Source organism: Olea europaea, chromosome 4, assembly GCF_002742605.1.
Source record: "Olea europaea var. sylvestris chromosome 4, O_europaea_v1, whole genome shotgun sequence".
In the NCBI taxonomy this organism is placed as follows: Eukaryota; Viridiplantae; Streptophyta; class Magnoliopsida; order Lamiales; family Oleaceae; genus Olea; species Olea europaea.
The window spans coordinates 10,438,426-10,447,197 of record NC_036240.1 but is presented as its reverse complement, the minus strand read 5'-3'; positions in this window follow the sequence as shown (position 1 = coordinate 10,447,197).

Sequence of the window (8,772 nt, the reverse complement as noted above, 5' to 3'; positions counted from 1 at the left end):
GCTCAGGAGGAGGCGGTCGAGAGGTATAAGGCCTCTGTTGGGTACACTAGGGACTTGGAGGCGTCTGTTGAGTAGTACAAGTCATCATCTGATTATGCCGAGGCTTTGCGTTCGTACGGGGGGAAGGCGATGGCAGCGTCCATCAAACTGACCAAGGAGTGGATATCGACCGAGCACCCTTCCATTAACCCCTCAGGTTTTGACAAGTTCCTTGCACAATGCAAGGGGAAGGAGAGTGGGGTGCAGTCATCTAGGTCACTTGGTCTTTCGTCGTGGGGTGGCAGTGGTGGTGTTTCCCCTTCGGGTTGAAGTATGACTTGGCAGTAGCACCTTTTGTCAGTTCTTTTTTTTTTTTTTTTTTTTTTTTTTTTCTTCCTTTTGTTTTTTTTCCCTATGGTCCCCTTCGGGTTGAAGTATGACTTGGCAGTAGCACCTTTTGTCAGTTCTTTTTTTTTTTTTTTTTGTCTTTTATTCCTACATGTAGTATCATTTCCTACTTATCCGGGGTGTGGGCAAGAGTACATTATATGCTTTTTGTATGAATGTTATGTTATCAGCGATTATTAATGTTGAAGCTTGTTTCTCCCAGCGTTATTTCTCACGTTCAGCTGTTTGATAGCATGGGTGAATGTCAAATTTCTAAGTCGTATATTATTTATTGGTCACATATTATTTACTAGCACAAATTAACTAAATAGTTGATGACAAACGCCAAAATAGTTACTCACAAACACTCCCCTCGCCACCCCACCCCACTCCTTGGTCACAAATCAACCAACCAAATAGTTGGTCACAAACACTGTTCACTCCTCTCTCACTCTACCACCAACAACAATCAAAAGTCGAGCCACCTCACCACCACCGCCAATACCATCACCCACCGCCACAGCTAACAGAACCACCACCATCGCCATCGCACAGCACAGCACAACCCCACCACAACAACCACAAAATCACTACATCGCACAACCCACCGCTATCACAACGTACAACCAACCACAACTGCACCGCACCGTTGTCATTGCCGCAGCAAATTTGCGAACCACCCCAAAACTTCGCCATCAGCCATCAAAAATCATGACTCCACAGACTATGCAGCGAAATCTAACTCAAATTTTATTTTTTGTTAAAAAAAGGAAAAAAAAAACAGATCTGCCTCCGCACCACACCACCCTTCTCTTCTCCTACATGATCCACAGCGTCAATCACTTGTCCAGCTCCGTCCAGACATAAAATGGCCACCTATCCCGATCTGCAGTGCTATGCAAGAGGTTCACTGTGAGCAAATGCGTCGCTCGTCGCCTGCACGCGGTTTCGTGGTACTTTTTAGGTTCTCTTTCTCCTCTGCTATGCAACACAAGCCGTGAGCGGTTGAGTATTGTGCAGTGAGCGGTTATGAGTTTTCTTCACGTCGCGTGAGTGGCTATATTTTGAGGTGTTTAGGGATGGTGGAGGGTAGAGAGGGGGGTTTAGGAAAATGAATTAGGGTTTTGATAGATGGGGTGCATGGGGTGGGTGTTTAAATTAATATAATTTTATAATAATATTATTAATATTTAAAAATGAATTATCAACTGATTTTTGAACAAAGAAATCTTTACATCTTATTTTTGAATTGGAAATTTAGAAACCAGAAATGGATGTAATTTCCACAATTAAAAGTAGGCTTATAAACCGTTTCAAAATTGGAACCCTAAAATGAATAGTGGAGTGAAATTTGTTGTGAAAGAATTAGTTCATGAAGTACTTTCAGAGTCTAATACATCTTGGAGACAAAATAATGAGTTAAGGTTACTAACTTGTTCAACATCTGCATAAACTTACCTAGCAGTGACCTATAGTTCAATGGTAGGTCATTTTTAGTGAAGATAGGAGTAGTGATGGCAAACGGGTCGAGTGGCTCGTCGGCTCGCGAAAACGGGGCTCGTGGGCGACTCGGGCTTGTAAAAATAAGAGCCTCAAGCCCATGAGCCGCTCGTTGACACACAGCCCACAAGCCAAACTTGACGAGCCCACGAGCTCTCGTCAAAAAAATGACAAAAAGTTGCCAAAATTTCAAAAAAATTAAAAAAATCACGAGCTTGCGAGCGGGTCATGGGCCATAGCTGGTGAGGTCACGAGCCCGTGGGCCAAGCCGAGCTGGACTCATTTTTCACCTATCATGAGCTCGAGCCAAGCTCGTGGGTTAAAGGGTCGAGCCTGCTCGATTTGGCCTATTGCCATCCTTAAATAGAAGTAGTAGCATAGCTACGACCCGAAATCAAAATATTTTACGAACACAAATATAATAATATTAAAATAAAAATCTAAAATTTCAGTGGGGCGAGTAATCCACTGGCCCCCCTCCCTTCATTGGATATGAGCAACATGAAAATAAAAGTTAGGATGGACATATTTAAAGCTGAGCTTCTTAAAATTGAAAGGTAGATCCTCTATCCATTTCTTCTAGCTTCAAATTTACGCTTTGGATAGATGCAATAGTTATGTATCTTCACTATGCAGGTGACGCTTTTAGAAAGTAATATTAACAAGGCATCAAACTTGCCAAATATGGGATATGAGCAAATATTAATGAACTCTACCAATAGTATTAATTATGAGAGCAATCACGAGTCAACAAAATAGTTCACATGTCACCATATGACTCGAACATGTGATATAAAACTTATTTATTGCTCTTTTTAACTCTTTACTTCGTGTTACGTACTTCAACTCCTAAACTTCTATTTATTCTTTTAATTAATACACGATAATTAGACTGAAAAAATTCTTCTTAGTCGTTGGTCTTCAAATAAAATGATACTATGGTCCTATTTGACAATCATTTGTTTTTAAACTCATTTTTTTATACAATTATTTTTAACTACACTTTCAAATAGTAAAATATTCTGTATGTAAATCCAATTTTTTTCCTTTTTTTAACCACATTTTTTTTAAAAAAAATACTATTCAAAACTTTATTTTTCACAATTAATGGTTGTCAAGCAAGGACTATAAATGGTCGCCCACACAATAGAGACAGCTATTTAAGGTGGACCTTTGTGTATTTCTTGTTTTATTTTTTAACAAAACAACTTGCTCAAGTAACATGTTAACATATATATAGATATCTCCTAAAACTTACTGTTCCCATAATACTTCGTCTGGAAATTGATTTTCTGAAAAAAAAAATAATAATAAATAAGAATAAAAATAAAAAAATTGACTTTTAGTGAATTGTTTGTGGGCTTAAAATTAAATAACTTACAGATTACTGATTGCTCATCAACTTCTCACCCTCTCGCCAGCATTAGGATGAGTGGTGAATTGAATTTACGGTCATTTGAAAATGTGTAAAAGAAAAAGGGGTTCAGATTCTAAAGGTGGAAGAGGGAATACCAAAAAAGTGTAAATAGGATTGAGATTTGTCTGAATATTTTAATACTTTCAAAAGTATCAAGTTTTGATACTAATCTGATATAAAAATAAAAGTAAACAGGCATTTAATCTAAACCAATTTAACGTTAAAATTATGAGGCATTTGATGCTGTAAAAAATCATACATGTGACTACATGAGCTTGAGTTAGCAGTGGATTGAGCTATATTACAGACATGGCTTCCTTGGATCTGAAATAATGACATTAGGTATATGTCATCGTCGTTTCGATGGTTAAATCAACTAATGCCAAGATAAAATAATAAGCACGAGATGCAAAGTAAATAATGCATGTGTTTGGGTTTCATTTTACTTTGTGAAAATTCTACTTTTCAAGAAATTGGTAACTAAAATTAATGTTTTATTTTGATAAATAGGATTTTGGGAGAAAAGAATAAAACCCAAAACGAGGTAATAATGAACTGTTGTATATAATCATAATGATTGGTAGTGGAGTCTTAGAAGGATTAGCATACTCAAGCTTTGTGATGATGTGATGGATTAGGAGTCACTGGTACAATTATGCCTCTATTTTGATGAAAATCGAATTTTTAATAGATTTTGAAAAAAGTTAATGAAGTATGATTAAAAATTTGATAAAAATTATGGGCCACATGAAATGTATAGTTGAAAGTGAATTTGAGAAAAATAAATAAATTCTAAGAAATAAGACCAAACAAGGATTATATGTTCTAGTTGAAGTGGGAACATTATTTGTACCTTTGAAGCATAGCACAAGCTTTGATAATGGAATCCAATATAAATCAGGTTGTTAGGGAGGTAAAGCCTTTTTGTCTAGCATGTGATTGAAGTTACTCCTTAAGAGCTTATCAATGGGCTAGCGATAAGGCTCCTCGATGTAGAGAAGTCAAACTACGAAAATTTCATACAAGACTTATGAGGTGACCTTGAGGTTGAGGATCTTGAAAAAGGATTATTGTTGACTCGAGATTTTTGGGTGCCACCCATAAGACCAATGGTATAACACGATCGATATTGAGGCACCACCCCAAACACTAAGTGATAAGCTTGAGATAAATGTGACATATTTGGCAAGGGAGTCTTGATGAAGACCTCGAGTTAGAGAATCCATGAGGTCGGCCCACTTTTCATTAGGATACATGATGAAAGTCTCGTGCATACAAATCTCAAGGGCGTGTTCAAGGTGACCAATTTTGATCTTATTAGTCCTCTTTGAGTTACTATTTCTTATATTGTGAACATTAAAAGAGGAAAAAAAAATAGCAAATGAGTAGTTAAACTTCTAAAAATTCTTGGGCATTGTGAATTCTTTTCTCAACTTTATGGGTATGGTGATATTATTATAAGGGAATCAGTTCCTCTAAAGATTTCAATAATCACGTGATTTTATGACATTCTTCATAATTTCTATGATTATTTTCATAATAATTTATCCACCTGAAAAGAGTAAAAATTTCCCCCTTATCCTTTTTCTCTTGGGATGCTTGAATAGTTAAAGGACCGAAACTTCTTTTAATTTATGTTGTGGGTAAGAATAACACCAAAATTCGATTCTAGAGTTGTTCTACCCACTAAAAATAGACTGATTTTTTGAAAGCTGAAAAGTCAATAATCACTACTCTGTTATAATTTTGGCCTAATCAATAATAAAAATAGAGCTATGCTACAATGATAAAGGGGGTTTACAAAATTAGGTTACAAAATCAAATTTAGCCCAATCATTTCAAAAACAGATTTTTAAATCATTTGAAATTAAAGGTCCAGATTCCGCCAACACACTTTGGCACTCCACTTTTGGACACAAACTTTGTAGGAGTAGAATTATTCATAAAAATATAAGTAATCTTAATCTTAAATCAATAAAAAAAGATATAATTACTTATTTATTATGTATTTGTTAACCTTCTCGGTTCTACTTTCCTAATGGAGTTCAAATAGCACTCTATTGTACTCATTTGGTCACCTTTGACAATGGCGATGTTATTTTCAGTTGGAACTTTATATACAAGTGATGGATGGACGTAACAGCCCACAATTCTTTTAGAGTTGGTCTTCCTAGTACCCCGTGATAGGTAGATCGATTGTCTGCTACCAAAACCCATAAAATGATTAGCAGTCAATGGTGTCCTTCCCATCTCTATCGCCAGAGTGATTTCTCCTCTTGTGATGATGCTATCACCAGTAAAGCTACGTAAGAAGACATCCATGGGGCGGCTCATGGTCCACCTCCATCTTATCAAAGGTTGCTTTGAATATGATATTGATCGAACTCCCATTATCCACTAGTATTCTTTTTAGGCCATTTCGTGCCACAACCTCCCTTAATACCAAGATATCACAATGGGAGTAGTGCAGTCCAGCTGTATCGTCCTGGTTGAAAATAATGGGTTGCACCCTTTCCTTTGTAGTTGGGGGTTGACTTTTTTCACTATGAAGCTTGCCATAGAGAATCTTTGGTGTCTCTTACATGATTCCTTTGTAAATTTCTGATCTCTCTTCCTATGTATGACTTTACAAAAATTGTGTCTATTTCTCGTATGGGCTCGTGGCCTGTGTTAGCTAAAGGATTTCTCCTTTACATTTGGTCTTCTCTAAACCTTTTCCTATTGCTTTCTCGCCTCTGAGGAGCATCATTCCAAAGGGGACGCCTTGTCTCATCCCTCCTAGGTCGTCAATCTTGCTAAAGAGGGGCCGCATCTCCTCATGGGCTTCTATTCCTTGATTATCGGGTTGGTTTGTAATGCAACATCCCTATAGTCGGCTATGTTCTGGCTATAGTAGTGGTGATAGGTACAGTAGACGTATGCTTCAACCCTATTTCTAGGTTCAACTTTTCCTCATCTATCCTTTCCTCTTTGGGAAAGCTGTTAGCTAGACCTTACTTGGTGCATCTTAATGTTGGGATTCACTTTCTCATAAGCTAAAGCAGCAACTGCATCTAGCGTTGTTGCAGCCAACGCTTGCCCTGAACTGAGAGTGGTCGACTGTCCAACCAGTGATCCATCAAATGAGAGATGGGACCTTTTCTCATTGTCTTTGAGGAAGTGATCTTTCAATTTTTTATTGATGATCTCGCGCCTTATCATTTCTAGGAGGAAGTTATGACTCGTAGAGTCCTTGTTCTGCATGTCTCTTCAAAAGAGAGAGTTCATGTTCAACTCTCCTCTCATTTCGGATGGTGCTTCTCTATCCACGCACTTGTAAACAGTAAGTTATTTCATCATTGGAACGAGATAAGAAAGCTTTTCAATGACTCTCTTGACTGTTGTCTTGCGTCTTGGAGGCACTGTGTAGACCCTTCACATTCTTTGCTAGTCGGGAAGCGTTTAAGGAAAGTCTTCTTGAAATTTGGCTAGCTTCTAATGCTTCCTTTCAGAATCCCAGTATATTATACTTCGGTCGCTCTGGTCAAAGTTAGGTGAAAAGCTCTAAATTTTACAGCATGAGGCGAACCTCTCAAGCCCATATGAGTTTTGAAGCTATTGAGGTGCTTTTTGGGATCATCCATTCCATCATACTTGGGGATTTTAGGCGGTACAAAGTGGCTTGGGACAGGGGCATTCCTTAGACCCTGAGAGAATGGCAAGTTGTCATCAGCGTCTTTAAGGTCGCAAGAACTTTGTAGTTCGTCGGAATCTTCAACCTTTCTGACTTGGGGTCCAAGAGTAGGTAGAATGGGACTGCTTGATTTCTGGCATGTTCTGCCCTCTTCCAACACCTCTTCCTAGGCGGGTAGCCTTGTGTATTTTTATTTTGTCTTTCAAACTAAGACGATCCCTGCTACCTATTTCTAGGTTAGGAGGAGGTTGAGCTTGCCTGTTTATTGGCCCTTTGCGGGTCAACTTATTGAAAACACTTATGGATCTTTGGGGCATGTTCTCTGAATCATAGTTAGAAGTTGAACGGAGCCTCATTGTGCTGGTTAGTGATGTAGTTGGAGAAAATATCGATCCCAACTTCCTTTTCTTGGGAATGCTTTTTCCGCGTATAATGATAGTAATCAGTCATTTAACTTTGAACTTCTTCTTCATCACGATAGTAGTTTCCTTGTGGAGCAGGAGAAGCGTAGGGAAAAGCATTTTCTTGGGATGCATATAGGGGGATTGGATGTCTACCTGGCTCTGCATGTTCCTAAGAAGCTCTTGCATGGTAATATTCTGTAGGATAATATCTCACATGCTTGCAACCATGGTGGCCACCTCCTTGAAGAGTCTGGCAGCTAGTCTGGATGGCGTGTTGTAGGAGCGACGTGTGAGGGCTCCTCTTTTTTAGGGTGTTCCCTAACCCTCCGAGACACCGACTTTTCATTGTCTAATTTCATGTTAACGTCTTTTCTTCAAAGATAACTTTCTTAATGACCTTTTTTTAGTGAATGGCGAATGATATTCCCTTTTCAAAGAACAGTCTAGTCTCTTTTCCAAGTGATTTCTCTTTTTTCAGGTGTTCTTTTTCAAGAATAGCTCATTTTCTTCGAAGGCAAAAAACTCACCCTAAATATATTTTTCCATAAGACTTTTTCACGTGGTTGAATGTATAGTATTTCACAAATGGTACCAATCTGTTGATCTTGTTTTTTATAGGAGTGACATGGAGAACGGATGCTAAGTCCACTCATGTAAGGCGAGCAAATTCTAGCACGTTTTGGTTCGAAATTAGGTACTGATGATTGACTGTGCGTGAACATGGGAGATTCTCTAAGACATGAGACAAAAAATTTCGAACACTGGTTGTAAGTTGATGGGTGGTTGCATATTGAAGATCAATCACAAATAACTCAACTAAAGCAATATTAACTAGACTTGAACAAGCAAGAATATCAACAAGAAAGAAGACAAATTGTAGCTTCAAGTGTAGAGAGTTACATGAGATTCAAACATTGTTCTTGATCATTGGATGATCCAGATATGGTTGCATCTGACCCATTGGGACGTCATGTCATAGCTGTCCCATTGCCCACTTGTTATATGGTGCACTCAAGTGTGTGGGGAGGAGTTGCCTTTTGGAGTGTGTAACTGCATATAATTAATTCGGCTAACAAGATTTGACTTAATTGAGATGTAGGTGGTCATACCAATCATTCACCAAATACTGTGTTCTCCTTGGGATATGCTTATAATCTGAGGCCTTTCAATGAAGGGAGTTTAGGATAGAGGGTCTCGACTGTAAAGGAATTCGATAATTGATTTGGCTCCGGCCGTTATCTTTGTCTTTTCCTTCAATTGTTGCCTCCACGTGTGCTTGGAATTTAGTATTAGTAGCAGGCGTAACTGTATTGTCAACACTTTTTAACACCTCATTAAAAATCATATTGCATTAAAGAAGGAAAACAATTATTCAAACTGTGCCGTAGTTTTCCAGTCCAGAAATTTCGTGC